Here is a 17,012-nt window from a genome sequence, read left to right on the forward strand (position 1 = left end):
AAATTTTTCTAAGAAGTTGGTAATCAGATTTACCAGCACATACAAGCAGAATTAGCCACTTTATGGACACGTAGTATTTGTCTTTGATTTGGGGAGATGGGGACAGTTTGTGTATCTATTCAGTAAAATTTCTCAGCCATTATACTGAGTATCTTATTGTAATGATGCTCCTGGAGATATTTAATGCATTCTCTTTCTTCACCTTTCATAATTTATATTAGAATAGGTAATACCAGAGACTCACCTATAACTGAAATTAAATCCAGGTAAAAGCACTAGGAATCCTTACCAATCATTACTCCAAAAATCTGAGACTTCCCAGGTTCTTTTCCCCCCCAAAAAGTTATTTACCATTTACCTGGTAACCCTTTTTTTTATTTTTTGCATTCAAAAATTTTGGTTTTTTCAAAAAGTAAAACTTGACATGTGGATGAGCTGGAAAATAATTATATAAAACTTGGACATACCCTTGACTAGCAGTTTATTTCTGTACCATATTTAGGAGACATATAGAAAGTTAATTTTCATATGTGAAAGAAGCCAGACGCAGAAAAATACTGCATAATCTCACTTGTATGTGGAATCTTAGAAAAAAAAAAAAAGGCCAAATGCATAGAAGCAAAGAATAGAAATGTGGTTACCAGGGTCAGGGGTGGGGTGGGTGGGTGGGCGTTGAGGAGAAAATGAGGAGTTGTGTGGGTCAAAGGTACAGATTTTCAATTATGCATGATGAATAAGTCTAAAGATCTAATGTACAGCATGAGGAGTGTTGTTAATAATATTATACAGTATTGTATAATGAAACTTGGCTGAGAGTGTATTTTAGGCGCTCTTACCACACAGAAAAAGGGAAACTATGTGAGATGATGGATATATTAATTTGCTTGATGGGAGTAGCTATTTCACTATGTATACGTATATCAAAACATCATGTTGTACATCTGAAATACATAAAATAAAATAAAAATTAATGGAATAAATAATTTTCTTTCAGATTCAAACTGAAAATATACAAGGATTGGGGCAGAGATAAGATTGTTTCTGCTAAATTAAGAGAATTCTAATGAAACATCTTAAGAGAAAAATAATTTTAAAAACTTTTAATTAAAATAAAATTTTAACAGAAATCTCTTTGAAAGTTTTACCATAGTTTTACCAAACACACACACACATGCACCCCCCCACACACATTTTAAATATATTTTTATTTTGTTTGAGTTTATGTTGAATGAACAAGCAAGCAAGGAATGCAAAAGGCATTGATGATGCTAGAAGTTGTCAAATATTTTTACTGCCTCTAGAGTCTTGTAGGTTGTTTCAGTAATGTGATAAGAATGAAAAATACACTTTCATTCTCTTACTGCTGTTAGAGATTATCTTTTTTATTAATTCTAGATAACTAAAAAATGTGGAATGCGTTTGGAAAACACTGTTACAAATGATGCCATTTACTGCCCTGTTCAACATTAAAGTTGTAAAATTAGCTTTAAAGAGATGATTCTTTTAACTTCAAATAACAGATACTATAACCCACTTTTGCTACTAGGTGGTAGTAAGGTCTGTAACCCAGGCTAGATAGGGAGATACACAAATTCAACCGGGGATCTGCTTGTGATTTTAAAGCATGGATTTTCAAATTAATTAGGCACCTAGTCTTTTCTAAGCCTTGTCTTCCTTGCATGGGATACAGAGATGAATGCTATAATTCCTGACCTCATGACACTAACGTTCTACCAGAGAAGACTGACCATCATCTATAAGAGCCTGCATCATTTGGTCCAAAAAAAGCAGCTCTAATACTGGAATTTGACAGATCTGTACTAAAATTCAGAATTTGTTATTGCTGTGGTTTGGATGTGTCCCCCAAAATTGATGTGTTTGTAACTTAAAACCCAATGCAATAGTGTTGGGAGGTGGGGCCTAATAAGAGGTAATTAGGTCATAAGTGCTCTGCCCTCATGAATGGATTAAGTCCTTATTTTTTGTGAGTAGATTAATTATCCAGAGAGTGAGTTTGTTGTAAGAGCAGGTTTATTCCTCTCTTGCTCTCTTGATCTCTCGCCCTTCTCTTATAGGTCAACACAGCAAAAAGGCCCTCACCAGAGAGCCTCACTTGTTATTCGACTCACCAGCCTCCAGGACTTTAACAAACACATTTCTTTTCTTTATAAATTACCCGGTCTGTGGTATTCTGTTATAGCAACACGAAATGAACTAAGAGCACCATTAAAATAAGGTAGCATTGGTTAAAACAATTATGTTTTTGCATATGTCTCCTTGTTTGTATACTCATGAACTAGGTATAAATGTAATCTATAAGTGTAGATTAGTGCTGGTAAAATGCCTCATTCACGGTAGTTTTAATAAAAATGGTAGATTAATTCGGTCCTTCCTACCTCCCACCAATCCATATTTTTCCATTATTTAATTAAAATGAAAAAATTTTAAGTAATAAATAATATATGACAAGATAAATAACTTTAAAAGAAATGAAAAAGTTATTAAAATTAGTCTACAATGTCACAGAAGCCTATAATCTGGCTGGAATATGGACCTAATTTTGACCCAAATTGTCACTTAAGAAATTTAAAAAATAAAACCAGCTCTGTTTTGATATATTTTTGTAGGTAATAATGGTGGGAGAGATACTTGGCTACAATGGCAGTTGATAGAAAGTGCAGCAAATTTTAAAAATGCAAACAATTTTCTGAAAGAAAATTATTCCAGAGTTTGGTCTTCAGAAACAAAAACCAAAAAACTGTTAAATGAGAAAAGGCTAGTGGTAGTGATGTCAAAGCATAGGGAACTGGTGCAGACAATCCAGGCTCAGCTGTGAGATCTGTGGGGTATCAGCATCTGTAGGAGGAAGCATATAGAGGGGACAGGACATCTGATAAACTTGAGAACCCCAAAAGTCACCAACAGGGATTCATCGAAAAGTTTGGCAGTACAATATCAGAAAAGCTGCTAAAACTATGTTGAAGGTCATTTGTACACCTTAATATGCAAGGAGTCCATGATAAGGTGTGATGGGGCTGAGGCCATCTCTTCCTTATGTAAATCTGAAACATACCAGTCATATTTCCCTTCTAGGACTAAGTTCTATACTGCGAGGAAACTATTGAGAGTAAAATATGTATCGGCCAGAACTGGGACAATGGGGACAAAAGAAAGAAGATACGTAAAAAATAAATGGGGAAAGGAAGTAGAACTAGGAGTTGGCAAAAAGTATAAGAGGTTATATTATTGAAAACTGAAATCAAGAGAGCTCTAGAGTTAGGTACCTAGGACATCCATCTTGACCTTTTTCAGAAAATAAATTTCGGGCCGACCCCGTGGCTCACTCGGGAGAGTGCGGCACTCCCGCCACGGGTTCGGATCCTATCTAGGGTTGGCGGGTGCGCTCACTGGCTGAGTGCGGTGCGGGCAACACCAAGCCAAGGGTTGCGATCCCCTTACTGGTCACAAAAAAAAAGAAAAAAGAAAATAAATTTCATGTAAGTAACATCAATTGGGCACATTTCCTATTTCATATTTAAGGGAAGTTTAGAGGGAAGGAAATGCATTTTCAAAAATAATAGAAATTAGTATGACTGTTTACAAAATGACCTCTAGAGAGAACCTTACTAGAAGAACCCTGGCTACCAGGCGACAGTGAGCTTGCTGCCTGCATCCGCATCATGAGAGTTTGGCTCTGAGTGGCCCCTCCCGTCAGCCCTGCAGCCTGGCCTCCCTGGATGCAGCTCCACCACCTGGACTGGCTGCCTCCACCTCCTGCAGCCTGTTCTGACCCCCTCACTCATGTGTCCCAACCCACCCTTCAGAAAACCAAGTAATCTGTTCTTAAGAACTGACTGCATTTTTTTGATTAATGTAGAACTTAATAAAATATATTATTTGAAGAGGAAAACTGTCTTTCTGACAAATACTAAGTGATAAGCTTTCACCATTAAAAAAATTACAAAATGTAAAAGTAAACAGAATTTGTGGAATAGCCCATTTTGATATTACCATTTTTTAAAAATTATGCCATTTTAACATTTTGCTTTAATTTTGTGGATTTATTGGCTTTAATGTCCTCATTAAAATCAAGCTTTAAGAAAATCTCTGATTTATCAACATTATTTTATTTTCATCTATAGCTTTCCTCAATTCTAATTTCAAATACAGAACTCTTGGTTTCAGAACTTCAATATATTTGGGTTATTGAGCACAACAAAGGTTTCTCCCATCTTTCCTATGTGGCTGGTCTTTACACAGAGAAAAGAGCTTGTGAGTCAGATCGGGCATAAGTGAAATTTTCAGATTCCTTAAACAAATAGGCAGAAGTGTCTATGTTTAAACTATATTAAAAAATAATCATTGCCTCTTACATTACTGTTGTACGCGTCTTATGCTGCCTCTTGAGTGCAGTGCCTTAGAGGTGATGCGTGCGCATTTGCAGTCCCTCAGTCTGTGGCCCCCAGATCCCAGCAGTGGTTAAATCAAAAGTTCCTGCAACACCTGTGTCCTTTGTTTACATTTTATTGGAAAAAAATAATTCTGTCAGAATTGAGAACTTCACCAGATTGGCATAGAAGAAACTTGGGCGGCTGAGTCAGCAATGCGGCTAGCTGAGAAAATGGGAAAACTTTTCTTGGAGTAGTATGTGTTGTGAATGCATGAAAAGGAGCAAGTATTGCATATAGTTGGACATAAAGTTATTCTACAAAGACCTACCTGAAAACTGAAAAGTGGGAGAATAATCTGGATGAAATACAAGAGGAGAGGGGAAAAGAAAAGGGAGAAGCAGAAATGGCAGGGGGAGAGAGAGTGAGAGCAGCGAGAGAGAGGGGAAGAGGGTGCAAGATCAAGGCAACTGCTTTAGCTGTTTGATATGGAGCAGAAATGGAGGATAAAACCATAGTAAAGAGACATTTAAAATGGAATTGTGATGTTTTGTTTTTATTCTGTCAAATTTGTGGCTTCTGAATATACCCACGCCTTCCCTTGACCCATGTGCTAATTAACAACCAACACACCCTGATTCTTTCATCATTAAATCCCATTATAAACCTAATGCAAATATTCACTCTGCTAAATTCAATCACCTCAGAATTTCAAAGGAATTTATCCACTAATTAGTAAGTATTCATTATTCTTAACATGAAAACTATTTGAAAGGGCAATTTGGAGGAATTTATAAACATTTGAGTGTTGTTAAGGGACAAGTTTTAAACTTTAATTTTAGCTAAGCAAAGAAAAATAAAACAAACAGAAAAGCAGGAAGAAATAAAGCAAATCAAACAAAATGACTTGCGGATGGGGCAGATCTCAGAACCACTGCAGGTTCAGACAACTCTAACCAATCATGGGATCTGACAATGTTTACAGAAAATGGGAGTTCAGGGTAGGAAGAAATTTATTGGTCACAGCTTAATTGGTTAATTGGTTACAGAGCCTCCTATATAATTAACTAAAGCTCAGCTACTGTGGTTAAACTCTATTAGGCTTAATGCAGGAGCCTCGTCCAGATTATTCTCCTAAGAAAAATTATATTTAACAGTGTATACACACACACACACACATTTTACCCTGTAATACCAAAACTATAGAATTTCCCACAGATGTGCACAAGGATTTATATACAAGGATATATACTGTGGCACTGTTTCCATTAGAGAAAGAGAGAAAAATAAATATGTAGGGATATGGGTGCTATGGTTTGAATGTATCTCCCAAAAAGCATGTATTGGAAACTCAATCCCCAATGCAACAGTCTTAAGATATGGGACATTTGAGACATTATTAAGTCTTGAGGGCTCTACCCTCATGAATGGATTCATGTCGATTATAAAAAGGACTGGGGCTGTGAGTTCTCCCTCTCTGCCTTTCTCTCCCCCTTGCAGGATCATGCTGTCTTGTCCTTCAGCCTCTTACAATAAGATGACAGAGCAAGAAGACCCTCACCAAATGCCAGCACCTTGATCCAATAAATTTATTTTCACTGTTATGACTGTCTTGATCATTGCTACAGGCCAAATACGTCCCCCAAAAGTTCATGTATTAGAGACTTGATCTCCATTGTAACAGGGTTAAGAGGATGGGAAATGCAATTTTGGTATTTGAAAGCTGGGTCATTTAAGAGGTGATTAGATCACGAGGACTGTGCCATTGTGTGTGGATTAATCCATTGATGGTTTAATGGGTGGTCATGGGTGTGGTTCTGATGGCTTTATAAGGAGAGCTAGTGAGAAGATTAGTTCACTCTTATTCTAGCCATATGATACTCTTGGTGGCTGTAGGGAGTCACCCCACCAGGAAGAAGGCCCTCACCAGATATTTTCCCTAGATTTAGGACTTCCAAGCCTCCAAAATTGTAAGAAATAAATTTCATTTCTTTATAAATTACCCAGTTCTACTATCCTGTTATAAGCAACAGATGAAGCTAATTCAACCAAAGGTTGTGTGCTCCATTGGCAAAAAACTACTGTCTCAGTAAATATTTGGATAGCCTCTTTCCAAATTGTTTTCTTTTTTTGGATTTTCACATAAAACACAAAAATCTGGCATACAAAGAAAAAAACAGTCGACCCGCAATATTCAAATTCTGTATTTGCCTACTCACTACCATTTATTTGTAAAAACCAATATGCAAAGGACTTTCTTGGTTATTCATGGATATGCACAGAGCTGCAAAAATTTGAGTCCTGCTAGGGGCATGTTTCCAGCTAATTTTGAAAATGGTGACGATCTGCCTTCCTATTTCAACTTTCATGCTGTAAACAAGTGTCATTTTCATAGTATATCAGGTGCCACATTTTGCACTTTTTCTTGTTGATTTCATTGCTTAAAATGGCCCTCAAACGTAGAGCTGAAGCGTCTAGTGTTTCTAAGCACAAGAAGTCTGTGATGTGTTTTATGAAAATAACGTGTGTCACATAAGCTTTGTGAAGGCCCGAGTTACAGTGCTGTTGGCTGTGAGTTCAATGTGAATGAATTAATAATATGTATTAAATAAGGTGTCTTTAAACAGAAACCCAAATAAAATAAGGTTATGTATTGACTGAAGGATGAAAATGTTGTAGCCAAAGGCTCATAGGAATGGAATCCGTATTTCAGCTATAGCAGCGATGCTTCAATATTGGTTAACACAGTGCTTATGGCCACTTTATAGGATGTAAGGACAATGAACAAGAAGAATGGGTTGTATGTCATACTTGTTTTAAAAAGAATTTGTGTGCAGAATGCAATCAAGAACCTGTACTTATACGCAGAAAAAAATAGATTGCCCAATAGAAAAATGGGCAATGAAGAGCTAATTCATGACAAGGAAAATGAAAGTTCTGATAAACAGGAAAAGAAGCTAATTCTAATTAATAATGAAGACAAAATAATTGAAATAATACCATAATTTCATTTTTTCATCCATGAAATTGGCAAAATATTTGTAAATTTGATACCAACCCCTAAGAGAACGGGATTAATTTGTTAATCAATGATCTCTCCTAGAGTGCGGGAAAGGGAAAAGAATTTAAGGTTTAGGGACTTATCCCTGTTGGTCTACTCCAGGAGTATCCTGTAGATGTATTAGAGGAACACTTAGAGGAATGTGTGTCTCTCGAAAGAAACTCAATAAACATTATTAAATGAATCTTAGTTAATTACTGGCATACATCTAATATGAGAGTATTTATGTGTGAGATGCACCATTTAGACCTTGGTTTTTAGAACTAAGTGTAGTGTCAACTTAATCAATGGTGCAGAGGTGTGTTACTAACACTGCATAAACCTAATAGTACCTTTCTAAATGCCTGGAGACTATAATTGCTTTAAAGAGGTGGGTGTGATCTTCAAAGAGTCTAATAAAAGGACCTATGAGAGACAAGTTCATTTTTCTCCAGAGAAGAACTGCACCTAGAGTTGGCCGCACTGGGGAGTTTTGTGAAAGTTACTATTGCGTCAAGTGAGCTCCTGATCTTATGCTGTACTTAACAGATGTTTTGGAAGAATCAGTGCAGAAATCATTAATTGAACCTGGGGTAAGCTTATCTATCAAGCCTACTATCAAGGAAATTTCTTCTATTGTTATTTAAAAACTAATAAACTTGTGTACTAAAAATGTCCTACTATCCTAAATTTACTAAATTATACCAGTTGTAACTCATATTCCTACTAAGCATTTTATGGATTATTAGGATATTAATTGTTTCTATTTTGTATATTCTGTGGTTGTTTAATATATTGTTAGGGCTCAGAAGATAGTTATCAAAATCATGTAATTTTACAGCAAAGTCTCTAAAATATTCAGAGTTTGCTGCTATAGGTATGTATGTATAGTGAATACATAGAGTTCATGTTAATACATATACACACATATGTAATTAGTATATTAATATTGGTACTTTGAATTTACTAAGAAGACGTTATTGTTGAATATTCTAAATGCTTCCCTTCATAATCTTCAGCTTTTAGGCTTGATTTTAATTTCTTTCTTTCTATTTTTTTTTTTCCTGCAAAAAGCTTTATTTCCATTTGGTCCAAGGCTTAGGAAAGGGCTGCTCCAGGGTGGTTAAAAAGCTGCCTAGTGGCTGGAAGGTGAGGCCCAGGCAGGAGCCTTGATACCAGAAGACGCAGAAAGACCCCTCAAAGGCTGTTGGGCTCTGGAGGCTTGTTGAGCTAGGACTGGGTCTGGAGCTCACAGACTTCTCCTGTGCATTCACAGACTGGGTCACAAACCCTTCACTCACAGGTCTCTGAGCTAGGTGATCAGCAAAAACAGTTCTTGGAGCCATAGGATGGAGTACATGGCTGCGCAGGGCAGACACCTGAGGCAGTCAACACCAGCCAGGTGGCACTCAGCACATGTGCACACTAACTCCACCCACACACAACTTGCTTACAAAGAATGCCCAGCACCACCCCCAACCAGACCTAAGGCAAGGGGCCTGATGAAATTATTCCATTGTCCCAACAAGGCTCCTAGTCGTGCTTCAGGGAGAGCCTTTCAAAGAGATACTCACCCAGCCAGGCGCTGGGGCCGACCTGCCTATAGAGATTAGTCAGGTGGTCACCTGTCTTCTTGATGAGTTTCACTTCCTCAACTAGGAAGTGGCTCTCCAGGAAGTCACAGAGATGGGGTCTCTGCAGGCAGAACCCAGGACATGAAGATCCAAAAGGGCCTGATTGAGGTTCTTCTCCGGGGCTATGGTGGCTTCCATGGCATCCAGGGTTTTATCCTCTCATCTTCGGACGGCTCTGCATGTCCTGGAGGAGGGCACGGGCCACCGCGCTGGTTTTGCATCTTTAAAAGATGCTCGTCACCTTCCCGCTTCTCCTGAGTCAACTCGCAGGATAAGTAGCCCACGCCCCCCAGAACCACATCTTCACAGTGAAAACACAAGCCCAGAGAGAGGTGGGTGTGGGAGGCCCCAGATGCAGATAGATCAGGCGGTTGACTGCGGCCTCCACCTTGGTGGAATAATTGTGACGAATCTGGGAGCTGGTGATTGGTTGTCAATAAGGAGCTCACCACAAAAAATGCTCTTCATTAGTTCCTGAAGCAGGAGGTGGCCAAGAACATGGTGCCAGAGGTTGTGAATGAAAGAGGAGATTGGAGGGCAGTCCGAAGCTGGGAGAGAGGAAGCAGCACCCCGGTCTGTTCCGTCCAAGCTCTGCTGAAGCAGGAGACATCCGCAGGACCGCTGGGTGGACTGATTTTAAATTCCTAAAATAATAATGAGAAATGTAGAACAGTGACTAGAAGGGAAATTGGGAGATTCCCGAAATATCCTAATTTAGAAATCAGAACCTGATTGTTAGACCAAATAAATTGTTACTTTAAGGAATAATTTTATGTGTGTGGCACGTTGTCATTAGATTTGAGATTTTCCTTTTATTAAACTATTAATAAGTTCCTGACAATGACTCTGGCCTGTCAAATCTAATTGTAATTCTAAGATTCTTGGTTCTTTCGTTAAATTCTTCAGTGTTATTAAAGAAAGGACAGTAAAATTGACTATGTAGAACTGCCAAAATAAATATTGCAGCTGAAATGTGATTATATATATTTCATATTAAAATAAATAAATAAACTCTTTTAAAACAAATTTAGAGGGATGTGTTACTTAAACCCTCTGCCTCAATTTTTCTGCCAGGAAGCAGAATTATAATACTTTATAGTACCCACCAGTTAGGGTTGTGATAAAAATATATGTTCATTAAAAAAAAATTTAAAAAGTCAGTTCAGAGTTTGTATTGCACCGGGCAGAAGTTAATTTAATCCCCAGGAAGATAAATGACCCCAATTTCTATCTTTTTTTTTTTATTTGAATGAACCTAGATTGGTTTGATTTGTATTCTGTTTTGTTTTGTTTGTGTTTTAAGGAGCTGTGCTTCTGTGTTCCTCTCTCTAAGGACATTTTATAGAACCCTCTGACCGTCTTCTTCTCATATTTCATTGGCCAAAATAGAGATTCTCACTCACTCCCGAATCTATTATCACTTATTGGAAAGAATAATGGGGACAGTTATGACTGTTTTAGAGCAATTAGGACCACAACCCAAATCCTATATCCACATCCAAGAAATCAATACTTGAACAAATGTGAATTCTTTTAGGGAGTGACAACTTGGAGTGGAAGGGGTGGTAAGTTTTGTAGTCAGAGTAAGGTCTGCTATAAAGCTGACAGCTCTCCTTGTGCCTCAGTTTTTCATTTATGTCCTAGAATAAATAGAGCGTATCCTGCTTTAAGGAGCATTTTTTAAGAAAAGAGGGTATAGCCATCACTATGCACACAGAACTTCAGAAACTTCTCGCCAACCCAGGCCCAGAAATGACCTGTTACTTCTTTCTCAGAAACATGGATCCCAGAATCTTGCATTCTTCCAGAAGGGTCTCACATGCTCCATCTGCATGAAGTACTTCATTGACTTAGTCACCATGGGCTGTGGGTGCAGCTTTTGCAGGCCATGTCTCTACCTCTGCTGGCAAGACATCTCAGTTCCTGCTCACTGTTGTGAATGCAAGAGATCAGCATAGCAGAGAGACTTAAAACCAATATTCATATGAAGAAACTGGGTTCCCTTGCCAGAAAAGCCAGTCTCTGGCAATTCCTGAGTTTTGAGGAACATATGTGTAAGACCCACAAGGAGATAAAGGAGATCTTCTGTGAAGAGGACAAAAATCTACACTATTTGCCCTCCTGTCAATCTCAGGAGCACAAGATTCACAGACACTGTATCTTAGTAGGCTGCTGAGGAACACAGGGCAAGTGATGCCTCCGAAGATCCATTTCTGTAAAGGACAAATAAAATTCCTGTGGGTCGGTTTCCTTGGGTATCAGAGGACTCTATTAGTGTAGTCCTTTCAGAATGTCTGTTCTGGAGTTCCTTTGCCTCAAGCCTCCCAGATATGACGAACATCTGAAGTAAATAAGGGAAACATTAAAACCTCTTTATTTTCAATGGGGCTGGTTTTTCTCTCATTCTGGACCCCCTCCATATGTTAGGGTATGAATGTTACATTATTCTTTTCAATGGCACTCCAATTCATGGTTATTTTGCTGGAGAAGCCTATGAAGAAAAATGTACTCTTTATGGCAAAAAGCTTGTGAAAATCACAGAAACCTGAATATGGAAACTACCACAACCAGATCTTAGGAGGCTAGTGCTGAATTTCTAGCTAAGCCACAGTTATCACCGAAAGCATGCTAGTTTATTCCCAGGTAAAGCAACGCGGTACTTATACACCAACAACTACATGAGGCATCAGACAGACTGTCATATATGCTGGGATGGGTTAAATGTTGGGTATAGGAGATATTTGGGAGGCATCGAAGATTCCAGTGAAACTTCAAAGGCAGGGTAAGGATTGATCTGAATGCTGGTGAACAAACAGCATTTGGAAATGGATGAAAAATCTCAGGCAGAGGGAGCAGTGGCTCAAATCTAAGGACACCCTGAAATTAAGCAATTATAATTGAATAACATATCATGTGTGGTGGGGGAATATGATGAGAGATGTGGTTTTGTATGTTGAGGGGTACATGTAAACATGCCATAATATGGAAATGGATATATAAATATAAGGAGAACTCTGAGTACTTGAAAAGAATTTTAAAAATAAGTGATTTTTTCTTTGTAGATGGTTATCTTGAGGATGTGATAATTTAAATGAATATTAATTAAAAATATTTTATGAGCACCAAGACTATGCCAACTGTTAACCTAGAAAATGTAACAGTAAACAAGACAGAAAATATCCTTGCCCTAACAAGGTTAAATAAAGGCAAATGGTCAATATGTAAATAAGAAAAATATATGATATGTTAGAGCATGATACGTTTCTTGAAGAATAATAAAGGAGGGAAGTTGACAAAAAGTACAGAAGAGTAGGTCATGGAAATGCGTGTTGAGTTTTAGATGGGGGGTCAGAAAAGTTCTCAATAGAAAATTCACATTGAAACAAAGTCCTGAAGAGAAAGGCAATCATGAGCATGTACACAGCGGGAGAATTCTAGGTGGCAAAGAGAGCCCGTGCAATGTTATTGCATTTGGGAACATGAGTAGGAAGGTGGTTTAAGGAACCACCGTGAGGTCTATGTGGCAGAATGGAGTAACAGTAGAATTGAAGGAAAGGAGATCAGAGAGATAATGGAGGTGAGATGGTAACTGAAGCCTTAATAGAACAGGTTTGCCTGGAGGAAATGCATGGAAAGGAACAGGCTAGTCTGAGGTCACCACATATAAAATGGTTTAAAGTACCTTGCCCCAAATCTCAGAAAAAGGGCTAAATAATAGATTCCAGTCCAGATGCTATAGCTGTAAAATCCATCTATCAAGCGTGAACTGGGTTTCCTTTCCATACATAGGGGTTGCAAGTAAGAAATGAAGTTAATTTTTCTTTATGACTGTCTTAGAAAACACTTTATCATGAATTAAGTGACTGTAATTGGTTGGATAAAACTATGTTTATCCTAATGCAAAAAAAATTGGAATAAAATTTTTTTGGAGGGTTAAAAATAATTGATACAAAACAGAATCAATGAGATTCCGTAGGAGATGGAGAAATAGGTTGATGGTTTGACTAACCCAGTGTCATTGCAGGGTTATGAGTTTAAGGAGAGAAGCAACCAAAGCTGAACGTCAGAAGATGCCTGCAATTCTTCATGAAGAGGAGAAACATCAGTTAGAGAGACTATGAAAGGAGGGCAAGGACATTTTTTAACAACTCAAGGAAAGTAAATTCAGAATGGCTCCAAAGAGGGAGATATTAAGGACATATGAGGAACTGAAGGAAACAGATATGGAGCTGTTCCAGGTAATGACTGACAAATGGGGTATCAGGATGTTGAACATTCATGTGAAGTTATTTTTCTGTCTCAACTGAAATCCATCTCCTATTCTATTTTCATCATTTGTTTCCAAAAACATCGTTCTAAAACTGCAGCTACTTAGTTTCAAGGACATTGCCTCTCTAAGGGATTCTACAAACCAGAGATCCCTCCTACTTTATCCATGAACAACAGAATTTTGTAGAATGGTTAAGGTAACATCCTCAAGAAATACTTCCCACCTAAAAATTAATAATATATTTTGACTTTTTGAAAATTTGAAAAAGAATAAGCTGTTTATTGACATTTAGGTTAACTCATGGACATAGAAAGATGGAGCAATTTGGGAATCTAGGCTTGCATTACTATCATTTTGGGGTATACCAACTTTGGAATTAGTTAGGGCCTGGGAACGATGGCTGATTAACTTATTCATAGTTATAGCAGAGCACAGAGACTCCCCAGGCCTCCTCCCCCTTGTCTCACACTGAGAATGTCTTCAAAAATCAGATTTTACCAGGACATTAATTTATGACAGTAGGGTAGACTGATTTTCTTGTTGTTGTTGTTGTTGTTGTTTGTTGTTGTTGTTGTTGTTGTTGTTGTTGTTGTTAGGACATAGAAAATGCTTCCCAGGAAGAAAGACAGTGGGGAAATAAAAACTTCTGAAACCATTTCACAATCTTACCCCAGACCTAGTGGAAGAGGTATCTTGTGAAAAGCACTGTTTCCATTTTTCTTCTCACGGGCTTTTGGAGACATAATGCACAGGTGAGTGTGTACCTGGATTCCAGCAAATGATCTTTCAGAGTTTCCCCAAATATCAGGCAGGATCTACTAAAGTGATGGCATAATTTATTGGGATATTAATTCAATATCTGCCTGGATCTACTTTTCCCCTCTCCCATCCAGGTATACATCTTTTTAGTGTCATGCTGAGTGATTTTATTTGGCAGGTTTAATACAAATGTTGCAAAAACAAACAAACAAAATGATAAAAAATTGTCCCTTCATTCCTGACTTTTTTTAGTTCTCCAAAGCCTACACGTATGAAGGAGGACCGCTGAGTTTTGTAGGTGGTGAAAAAGTCAAATACCTCACAGAGGTTGCCAGCAGATGCTGGGGAGAAAGGAAGAGAGAGAAAGAGAGTATATCAACAGACTCTATATGCACAAGTTTTGAAAAATAGATGAAACAAACCCTTAAGGTGTTAACAGCTGTGTTTTCCTCTAGGAAAGCTCTGCTTTAGGAAGCAGATCTCCCTGTCTGGAGAAGTTCCGCAATTTCTACCCTGTGAAGATAGCAACAGACACACCAGTCTTCAGAGAACCCCTCATTTCCAGATGGAGATTTCAGCGAAGTTTGCTAATGGACACCAGAATTTCATTCCTGAATATGCTCAAGGGCATAAGAGACTAAGGATCTTTACAGATTTCTGGGCAATAGCAGGAGCAATTAGACTAAATGCTGACATTTTAGCAATATACTTAAAAATTCAGGAATTGTGAATAAGAATTTGACAAGGTGGTAATTTTTAAATTTCAAAATTAGTGCATTAAAAGTATTCTGATGAAGTCTCTTATATATAAGAATAATATTTTTTATGGCTGCCCTGCATCTTTGTCCTTGCAGGAGTACATCAGTGCTGGTGCACACGCCCCAACCTTTGCATCCAGAGATCAGTGTGGGGCCTATCACTGGACTGATGGACGGGCTCAACCACTTCCAAGGTGAGTGTCAACCCATTGGCTGTATTCCCGTGATCTAGTATTTATTGTTAGGAGCCCGTGAGAAATATTTTCCCCTTTGTTAATGGTTTTAGATATTTTCAGAAATGAATCATATAACTATGCAATCCTTTAACTGAGTATGTCCTTACAGGCAGATTTACAATATCAAGAGTTAATGATAGTGCAAAACATAAATATGACCCAGGTTCATATGTAGTGAGTCATACAGTTAGTAAAAGGAATGACACATAGAAAATGAAAATTTTAATAAATGGATCAGTGATCAGATTTCAGCTTAATTTCTCAATGTTACATACAAAATTATACATTTATTCAGTATATTTAATTTTGAATTGTTAAGCAATTTTGGGGGGATATATAGCTTGCTAGAGCTTGTTTGTTTTTAATTTTTTTCACAGTGGATAGATTGTATTCATATAATGTAAAAAATATGAGTTACAATGTAAAAACGTAAAAGGAATTTCTTATAGACTAAAGTAGTAATAAAAACAAAAATAATTTCAGCTTACAATATAAAAAGCTGCATGTTCTATTTAAAAATGCACATATGGACATATAGATTTTCTTCCAGTTCCCTTAGAGGTTCTTAGATAAGGGAATATCTTCACATCTCATTCAAAATGATGACACTATTACTTAGAAATAAGAAATGTCTTTCTGATACTAACCTGTATAACTAAAAAGAAAGTTCAGGAGATAATCTACTGGCTATTTTGATTTGAAAACTGAATTGAAAGAGATTGATTTTACATTTGACTCTCAATATTTGAATTCTCAAAAATTTTCAATATTTTTGGTTAGGGATTTGTTTGCTCTGTAGATGTTTTCATCATCCCTATAATTTATTAGATATTACAACCTAAGCTATTCTCACTGTTGTAACCTTATATTTTTCAGGAAATTAACCTTTTGGTAGAACAACTTTTATCTCAGGGCTTTAAATTTTCATTATTTACATATATGTCTATGTATGCTTTTTCTTTTTTGAGTGGATGTTTCTCTGGATCCTCAAAGAGTCAATAGTCAAGTCCTCCTATCTGGAGAGTTGAGAAGGACTAGTGTTGGATGTGATCCTCATGATGCATCCTATATCTCTCCAAAACCTGGATGTTTTCTTGCGTGGGGTTTGCAGACTTTTACCTCTGGCAGACATTACTGGGAGGTGGATGTGGGGGACTCTTGGAATTTGTCTTTTGGTGTCTGTAATGATTATTAGAAAGAGAAGAATAGTTATGATAAGATAGACGAGAAGGAGGGATTCTTTCTTCTTGGATGTGTTAAGGAGGACATTCACTGCAATGTCTTTTCCATCTCCCCATTTTTATGGCATTATGTGCCCAGGGTGATTGAACTAATAGGAGTATTCATGGATTATGAAGGTAGAACTGTGAGCTTTATTAATGTTGCTAAAATTTCCCTTATATACAGCATCCCTTTTTGCTAGAAAGCTGGTAGAGCAATATTTTGGGGTGTGTCTACGAGGGTGTTTCCAGAAGACATTAGCACGTGGGCCTGAATGAACTAGGTGGGAAAGATGTGCTTTCGAGATGAGTGGGCACCATCCAATCTACTGGAGACCCTGAGAGGGGGAAAAAAAAAAAAACAGAGGAAAAGATGAATCTTTCTTTATCTGCAAGAACTGGGATACATTCAGCTCTTCTGTCTGTGAACATCAGAACTCAAGACTCTTCAGCTCTTGTGTTCTAGCATTTAAACCAACGGCACCATTGGCTTCCTTTGTTCTGAGGCTTTCACACTTCAACTGAGCCACGCTAAAGGGCATTCAGTTTGCAGATGGCCTATCGTGGGACTCCTCAGCCTTCACAATCCTGTGAGCCAATTCCCCTACTAAATCCACTGCTATATATTTATTACAGACATATACTTTTGTTTCTGTCTCTCTGGAGAACCCTGAATAATACACCAGGTGCTGTCTTCATGTAACACT

The 17,012-nt window shown here is 37.6% G+C and overlaps 2 pseudogenes; one reads left to right on the forward strand and one right to left on the reverse strand.

Moving 5' to 3' along the window:
- Positions 1-8,961: 8,961 nt before the first annotated feature.
- LOC134376162 (ferritin light chain-like) lies at positions 8,962-9,672 on the reverse strand (annotated as a pseudogene).
- Positions 9,673-9,902: 230 nt separating this feature from the next.
- On the forward strand, positions 9,903-16,508 carry LOC134376163 (tripartite motif-containing protein 51-like; annotated as a pseudogene).
- Positions 16,509-17,012: the final 504 nt, after the last annotated feature.

Source organism: Cynocephalus volans, chromosome 4 (genome assembly GCF_027409185.1).
Source record: "Cynocephalus volans isolate mCynVol1 chromosome 4, mCynVol1.pri, whole genome shotgun sequence".
NCBI classification, from domain to species: Eukaryota; Metazoa; Chordata; class Mammalia; order Dermoptera; family Cynocephalidae; genus Cynocephalus; species Cynocephalus volans.